Source organism: Ixodes scapularis, unplaced genomic scaffold (assembly GCF_016920785.2).
Source record: "Ixodes scapularis isolate PalLabHiFi unplaced genomic scaffold, ASM1692078v2 ptg002695l_1__unscaffolded, whole genome shotgun sequence".
Lineage (NCBI taxonomy): Eukaryota > Metazoa > Arthropoda > Arachnida > Ixodida > Ixodidae > Ixodes > Ixodes scapularis.
The window spans coordinates 233,610-242,495 of record NW_024610262.1 but is presented as its reverse complement, the minus strand read 5'-3'; the positions used below and the strand labels follow the sequence as shown (position 1 = coordinate 242,495).

The 8,886-nt window shown below is 50.6% G+C and overlaps 1 long non-coding RNA gene across 1 annotated transcript; it reads left to right on the top strand.

Moving 5' to 3' along the window:
• The first annotated feature begins 494 nt into the window (after positions 1–494).
• LOC121834668 lies at positions 495–6,576 on the top strand. Its single transcript, XR_006077308.1, has 3 exons — positions 495–535; positions 5,983–6,065; positions 6,541–6,576. It is a non-coding gene; the product is annotated as an uncharacterized LOC121834668 (long non-coding RNA).
• The last annotated feature ends 2,310 nt before the right edge of the window (positions 6,577–8,886 follow it).

Sequence of the window (8,886 nt, the reverse complement as noted above, 5' to 3'; positions counted from 1 at the left end):
ACGGCTAGCGCAACAGAGGTAGGTGCCGCTTGGACTGCGTACTCGCTGAACGAGAACGATCTTGGCGTCACGTCCACATAGCGGCTGATTTCCAGTGTTGCCGGAACCTCGACCGGCTAGTTTCGGTTTTGTCGGCCGCGCCCCAAACAAAACTTTGAGAGTCGATATCTTTAAAACTACGCACAATAACAAGAAAAAAATTACACCTTGCAATTCAGGGGCGCTAACTGCACTAAAAACAGCCATAATCCCAAAATCGAAAGTATGGGCCGGAGTTGCCCTTTAAGGATCGCGTCTTCGACGCCCCATCGGTAGCGACACCAGTTCTTTGTATTTTTCTTTTTCCGGCATGGTTTTGCCATTTTTGCGACCGTTAGGTGTTTCGCCGTTTCGCGGTATGGAAATGCCTTTAGAAATGGAAATGTGCTAATTTAATCAAGTTTATCTATCTCTGAAGTTTTCTGTTGTGATGATTATGTTCAAGAAGAGCGCGGAAGGCCGACGACGCAACAGAACGAGCAACTCAACGCAGTTGGTAAGTGTACTTCTTTGTTTGCATTGTACGCGTTGAACGAGAAGTGAACATTATGGAGTTTTAGAATAATCTCGTGGCTGCTGTGCATGCGCAGACCCAAAACAAGCTTCGGACTCGAGCTTTGGGGCCCGTTATTTTTCGATAATAGCTTGGGTACCGCTAAAGGCGGCGTACCGCGAAAGGCGGCGCCCACGACATCTCCGTTGAATGCGTCTTCGACGCCGTCGCCCGCTCGGGAACTGCGTGAGTCGCACTCGGCGACCGCGGTCGGTATGGTCGACGCGTATTGAAAACGCCACGGATCGCTGGATTCACAGCTCAAAGCTATCGAGGCGCGTGTACTTACGATCGCGGCAGACATGTAAGCATGCCTGGGTAGTGGATCGTCTGGGCTTCGTAAGTACAACAGAGCAGCTTGGCAGCGACAAAAACAAAACATGCGGCATTGAGTGTAAAAAAACTACAAAAATGTAACTCTGGACAAAAAGCTTGTTTAATTTTCAAGATAAAACGTTCTAACTTTCAAATAAAAGCTGCCGCGACATCTTGGTGGCGTTTTAAGCGCGAGATGCTTGCGTTTGGGGGGTCCCCTTCAGAGAAACGCTATTCTAAAACTCTTCGCCGCAATCCTCGCTATTTTGCCGTCCGTAACGCGCGGTAAAGTAGCGCCCGATATTCTAAAACTTCCTATTTTCTCGTTAAGCTAGAATGTTTTTTTTTTCTTTTTTTAACTAGTTGGGTTTTCTTTATCTGTCCTAATGTTTGGATCTATGTGTAGCGTAATGAGAAGTTGCCACTCATTCTGTGTATGGTCCGAGAAAGTGTAGCTCATGTCAACAGAGCACGTATTGAATTCCTAATGCTACTTTCAGTCCGTTGCTTTAGGAAATGTCTTATTGGTCTAGCAGTGTACTGATGTCTTTCAGCTATAAATTGATTACATTGATAATAGTTCATTACATTTCCGAAGTTAGACTTCCTTGGAATTCGGTTCATGCAGAGACAATATTCCTTTTCAGTCAAAATGGTTGAAGAGGATATCCATCTTTTGTTTTGAAGTTATGGAAGTGGACTAAATTGTACAGTTAGGACAAACTTCGGTCCCCTGGCTTTCTAGAATTGAACTGGGTTTACATTTGTCGGTTAGAACTTTTGATAAAGCAGTTGTTCCTTTCGCCTCTTTTTTTTTCTCTTTCATTTTGCAATTGTGATGCGATCAAGCCGACCCGAAGGAAAAATCCATCAATGTTACCCTGTTTGGCAGTCAATGTTTTCTAGTGGACCGCTGACTGTGCCTGACTGTACGTCAAGCATGTCTGTGTGACAAGTTAGTGGCGCCCCCCTCCAGTCCGCCCGTCTGCGGCCGCCTGGCTCGGCGGGACCTGGGACCTGCTGACGCCCTGGGACCTGCTGACGCCCTGACAAGGCAGCGCTGGCGATAGAAGCAGCAGCGAAAGACGCCAGCGAGATAGCGCGTGCGGCCGGCTCACCGTCGACGGAAGCGGCGGTGAACAAGATGGCGGCAAGGAGCGGTGCCTGCAGCCGCTGCGGTGCTGCCCACTCCCCCTCACAGTGCCAGTTCGTCCAAGCACAATGCTTCACGTGCGGGAGAACTGGGCACCTCGCACGTGTCTGCCGAGGGGGGAGGACGAGCGGCGGCCAGCAGCAGCAGCAGCAGCCTGGTTCAAGCCCGGGTTCCAGCCAAGCCCGCGGCCAGGGTGGCCGTCGCAAGAGAACGCGGCGAGGACGAGCGGCACCAGGCCCGGGTCCGTCTTCAGCCAGGGTCCACGTCGTGGCCGAGGACCCGCAGATTTTCGACGTGTGGCACACCAACAGAATTTCATCGTCTGTGCCACCATACATGGTGTCTGTCGAAATCTGCGGCCACCCCATCACCATGGAGCTGGACACAGGGGCCAGCCTGTCGGTCATGCTCGGGAAGCTGTTCAAGCGGACCTTCCCCGGCGTGTCCATCGAGGCGTCTGACGTCATGCTGCGCAGCTACTCCGGGCAGCTTTCCCAGGTCCAGGGTCGGGCCCAAGTCAGCGTTCGCCTTGGCGACAGGGAGGCAATCCTTCCCCTTTACCTAACCAAGGGGTCGTCGCCGACGCTGCTGGGCCGAAACTGGATTCACTCGCTGGGTGTTCGGTTGCCGGAGTACCAAGAAGCTGCGCTGCACGTGGTGCAAGACGTCCCGAGCCTCCCTACCGACTTCCAGTCCCTGTTCCAGCCGGGGGTGGGCACCTTCGCCGGCACGACGGTCGGCATCCACATACCCGAGGGAACCCGGCCTCGATTCTTCAGGCCGCGTCCGCTGCCGTTTGCCCTGAAGGACGGGGTCACCCAGGAGCTGCAACGGCTGCAGCGAGAGGGTATCCTGGTGCCCGTCAAGACTTCCGAGTGGGCTGCACCAATTGTCCCAGTCCTCAAGCGAGACGGCCGCGTCAGGATCTGCGGGGACTTCAAGGTCACCATCAACCCCGTCGCTACCGTCGAAAAGTACCCGCTGCCTCGGGTAGAAGATCTCTGGTCGGCTCTGTCCGGGGGACAGAAGTTCTCCAAGCTCGACCTTCGAGATGCCTACCAGCAGCTGGTGCTCCAGGATGCCGCCCGGAAGTATGTCACCATTTCGACAACCATGGGACTCTTCCAGTACACGCGCCTACCGTTCGGCGTGACCTCAGCCCCAGCCATCTTCCAGAGAGAGATGGACAACCTCTTCAGGGGCATGAGGCACGTGGCGGTGTACTTGGACGACATCCTGGTTACCGGTACCGACGACGGGGACCACCTGCAGAACCTGCGCAAAGTCCTGACACGACTACAGGACGCCGGTCTCAAGCTGAGGCTGGACAAGTGCGTGTTCCTGACCCCCAGCGTGGAGTACCTGGGACACATCATCTCCCAGGCTGGCCTGGCCCCGGCACCTCGCAAGATTGAGGCCGTGCTCAAGGCGCCGAAGCCCAAGAGCAAGAAGGAGCTTCAGAGCTACCTCGGCCTCATCAACTTCTACAGGAGGTTCCTGCCCAACCTGTCGACGTATCTGGAGCCGCTGCATCGCCTGCTTCGTGACGGGCAGCAGTGGGCCTGGAAGAAGGAGCAGGACTTGGCCTTCCAGCGCAGCAAGGAGCTCGTTGTTAAGGCTCCAGTGCTGGCGCACTTCGATCCGGCCAAGCCTGTAGTCCTCACCGTGGATGCGTCGCCGTACGGGGTAGGAGCCGTCCTGTCGCACCGGGGTCAGGATGGTCAGGAACACCCTGTGGCGTTTGCTTCTTGTCGGCTTCATGCGGCGGAGCAACGCTACAGCCTGCTCGACAAGGAAGGCTTGGCCCTCATCTTCGGGGTCCAGCGCTTCCATCAGTACCTGTGGGGCCGGCAGTTCGAGGCAGTCACGGACCACAAGCCGCTGCTGGGGCTGCTGGGACCTGACAAGGCAGTTCCAGTGCAAGCCTCGCCTCGAGTGGTACGCTGGGCCTTGACGCTGGCAGCCTACAGGTACAAGCTGGTTTACCGCCCTGGGAAGGACCTGGGACCTGCTGACGCCCTGAGCCGCCTGCCCCTGCCGGAGGTGCCTGCTGCCGTTCCAGAGCCAGCTGACGTTTTCCTGCTGGAGCGGGCCTACCCGGGGGTGCTGACCAGGACTGCGGTGGCACAGGCGACCAGCCGGGACCCGGTCCTGTCCCAGGTGGTCAAGGCGGTTTCCCGAGGGGGGCGCCACTAACTTGTCACAGTCTGATTGGCCAACAGGTTACTCTGACCGACAGTCAAACTCCAGTCAGACCCCGTTTGTCGGCTTTCTGATGGTTTCCTGGTGGCAGTCGGCCGCCGCGAAATGCCATCAGGATGTCTTGGTGGTGATTCTGACTGTACATCGATTGTCTCTGACTGTACGTCAGAAAGCTTTGACGTGCAGACAGACGTACGGTCAAAGGACGTAAAGTTCGTTCGGATACCACTATTTCGTCAAATCTATGAATACGAAAAGTAATCTATGCACGAGAAAACGATTTCGGGACGTGAGCCCATAAAACCGCTGACGTTAGAGATATTACACGCAACCGATCGAACACCTTGATCAGAAGCCCGCCGAAGCGCCGAAAACGACACTTCGCTTCGCCCATAGAGGCTTCGCCGAGCTTTCATGAACGATCGCTCTCGACTCGTTTTGTTTGCCCGCTTGCTCCAACCTGTCGATCCTGCCCGGGCTCTACAATGTCTTATGTTTTAGTAGAATTTCTACTCGACAAGACCCAGCCTGTTGTGAGTTCCGACGATGTAAAGGACTTTAGCGGTGTAGTTGAAGACGACAAGGTGTACCAGGTCTACTGGGCCGGTGACGCGCGAACAAAAGGATCGTTCTACGACGCGAAAGTGCTCTACATGGCAGGTGAGTAGAACTGAAGTACGGCGAGTGATGTACGAGTGCTTTGCATAACATGCTGAAGTCTTAACTGCATTTGCAACCGAAGCATCTCGTATAAAACGGATGGTGAAATCTCCTTCTCTAAGAAGCGGCGTAGCATAGCGGTTACCGCGTCCGATTTGTGCGCAAGTGGTCGCGGGTTCGATCCGCGGTGGTCCTGCTTTTTTTTTCTTTTTGTTTTCTCGAACATTTTGTTTTATTGAGGCATTTGACGATATTTATGAGTGCGTCTAGCTTTACTCTTATATAAATGCTGCCCTTGTTGATGAAATTCCCTTGGAAGTGGCAGTCAGACGTCATCTGATGAACCATCAGATGACGTCTGATGGTCCATCACGTTCCACCAAGGCTGCTGACTGGCAGTCAGTGTCCCAAATTACGTACCTTGATGGAATTTTCAATAGGGGAGGGCCGCAGTTATTCCCAAATGAAGCAACAGCAGTGTGTTCCCAGCTTGCGTCACTTCGATTAATTTCAAGGCATGCCACGAAATGAATGCCCCTGTTCATACACCGTGGGAATCGGGACTGACTTCAAAATGCAGTTCAACACAGTGTTTAAGCGGTATGAAACGTCTGTTGAATGACCTATGCGGTTGTCACAGGTTCGTGGTTGGTCAACCCGAAACGCTTGTCTTCCTCTTCCCATTGGTTTGAAGCTCGGCCGGCATTATACTTTTTCATACTTAGCGTGCAACGCTGTCAAAGCTACTGGCGCGAGTGCGTGGCTTCATCTACGGTTTTGTTTGTGCGAGAAGGCGTGCAAATGATCAACAAGACCAAGCCCCACGCTCGCGCCAGTAGCTTTGACAGCGTTCCACCTTAAGTATGAAAAGGAGTATAGTCTCATCCGAGCTCAAGTTTTTGACGCTCAGGTAAACATGTGCGAGGATTGTAATTGACCCTGCCCTTAAACCACCTATAAAGAGACCAAAATGACAAAAAAGACAAAGTTTGTGACAGCGGTGTTCGAGAGAAACTGCAGACGTTTAATTACCCTGCCTGAAACTTTGCAAACATTTCAGTGTGGTTGCACCTGTGTGGGCGAGGTAAATCCACTATGAAAAGACCCTGAAGTGACGCCTTCAGGATGCCGAAAATAATTATGGTAAGCTAGAAATTAACCCACTAGTATACTTCCTAAATATTTGGGCCGGGTGTCGATTAAAAAATTTTAACCCAGTTAATTTGTCACAAATTTTCAGGCATAATATCTTGAAAAGAATGGAACTGCAGATGTTCCAAACTGGCTGAGGTAAATCAGCCTTGCAGTGCACCAAGGTTTACACTGAACATACTTTTGTGTATTGTCCACGAGGTGTAGCTCTTGCATTGAAGTTTTATGTTGTAGTTTCTTCAATGTTTGAACTTTCAGCGTGCCAGCTGGGTAGTGTGTAAATGTTTTTTTTTTTTTTTATAGCGCATGCAATATCTTAATCCTGGTGGCAGAAAGTTTCCGCTAGCAGTTGACATGGTTGGACAACGGTGTGCATGCTTGCTTTCTCTGAAGTGGCCAATGAAGCGAAATAACAGCGTGTGCGGATTGTTCATGCATTTAATTTTTTGTTTGTTGTTCGTTTCAGACTACATGTGCTCCCGGTACAAGGGGGTGGCCCTCTAGGCGCTGACGACCAGCATGTCATCTCTGCTGTGCTGTCGAGGGAAATTTAAAGGGTAAATATTGCAGCTGCAGTTTTTTCTATTCTATCCCTGCTACACTTCCTGCGAATTTCTGTGCATACTTGGTCTTTTTGTTTTCATAGTACTGTAAACTTTTGTTATAGTCCGTTGCAACTATAGAATAGCACAAGCCCCTCCCACAATTCCCTTTGCTCGCCATGATTGGCGGTGTCCTCTAGGCTCTCCTCCTCTCTAGTGTTTGCTTATTAAAAAGAGGGAAGGGCTTTGTGGGAGGGCCTTCTGCTATTCTAGAGTAGCAACAGATTATAATGACCTCAGTTAATTTAACCATTTCGAAGTCCTAGCGGGCACCCATGCATTTTTATGGGGAGGACTCTGCATCATATTTTGAACCGAGAAAATGACCCCACAAACGGGAAAGCACGGGCTTTCTGCTACAAAATTAACGGAATCAAACTTTGTTTTCAAGATCAGACCGGAAAAAGTCGACTCCTGTCTTAAACGGCGAGTAACAGAAATCCTGTGCTAGTCTCGCCACGTTGGGAAGCTAATGCTATGACCCCCATCTTGATTTCTTTAATGCTTGTTATGGCTGTTTTCACATCTGGTATTTTCACTGTTCGTTGGCCAAAAGTGAGTGGCAGGTCACCATAGGTTTCCAGAAGAAAGTGGTCGCATATACAGACATTTATAGCAAGTTCGTAGCGCAGTGGCACTTCGTCGCAACCGAGGAAAAACTATGGTATTGTTGGTGCAAAACATTAAGCCTCACGACTAGCAGCAACTTAATCATGGATATACTGCACCGTACGGCGTTTATTTGAGCTCTACTCCACTCAAAATATTACAGGGGCACTTAGGTATCCCTTTGTGGATTGAATGCGAAAGCATTGCCATTCCTAACGACACTTCCTTTTTTTTTCCTCTATTGTTAGGAATGGCAATGCTTTCGCATTCCATCCACGTATGTATAACTAAGTGCCCCTCTAATATTTGTATTACGTTACATAATACGGCGTCACACATCATGGTACGTCATGTCGTCACGTGAAGTGTGATGTCATCGAACCGAGGACATATTTTTATGACCATCTTTCGGGCACATCAATGCCGATGCTGTCAAACATGATGAAAAAACAGCCTCAGATAAACAGGGACAAAAAACGGGTAAAGACATGCCATCTTTTGCTGTAATGGGACAAGCTTCTTTTTGAGGGGAGAGTAATGTCGCATTCCGAAGCGGCTGAGATAGCACAGCAGCTAGCATGCCCGGCTCTCACACAGCAGCACCGGGTTCAAATCTCAGCCGTGAAAGCACATTTTATTTTTTATTTTATTCCTCTGTTAACGTTTGGTACAACTCGGATTTTTCGCTCCATGGACATATAATGCTTTGGCATTAAAAAGGCACATCCAGTCAGGAGTGTGCCTTTTCGTGTGGTAGGGTCGTACAGCTGCTCACCACTTTGAAAATCACTACTGGAGTACGAGAGGGCGCTAATGATCACCAAATCAGGTTCACGCCATTCATAGGTGAAGGATCCTTTTGCGTGCACTGAAGATTTGTGTGGCATTTGCTTTCGTTGATTCATTGGCGCATCTCGCCGTTGATCGCAGTCCTGCACCTGGTTAGCTCCAACGGGCAAAATGGACAGCTCGGCAGACTCGTCGGCTGAATCCTCCGTGTGTAGTTTAGCGTTGCCCTTATACTGCTTCAAGTAGGGATACATGTGAACAGTGCACAAAACACATGCCTCTTGCCCACGCTTCTATATTCATTGCTGGTCACGGCGAAATAGCCAAGTGATGTGCGGCCATGTTTGCCCTAAAAAGTTTGTGAGACATTTTGGATAATGTCGTAATATTTCGTTGTAAGTCACTCAAAAGATGCGACAAATTTTGTTTTGTTAATACGGATTTCTTCTCGGGTATCGTAAGTTTGCTTTTTGAACTCGGCCTCTGATGTCTCGATCCTCCCAATAATTGAAACTTAGCGTGGCGGATCCAGGCCTTTGTTTGTTTTGGGGTGGGCGGAAAATTTTTAAGGATATTATTCTCCCATTCTTTCTTGTGCAAGGGGGGTCCACTCATGTCCAATTGCCCTCCGAGAAGGGAGGGGAGGGAGGGGGCCCCCCCCCCCCCCCCCCCCTGGATCCGCCACTGTTGTGAAACCTGCAGTTGACACTCACGCATTCGGAGCATGGCTTTATGATCCGCATAGAACCCTATTACCATTTCCTTCCTGTCCAGTGTGATTAAAAATACTTGTTCAAGATAGTAAACAAACA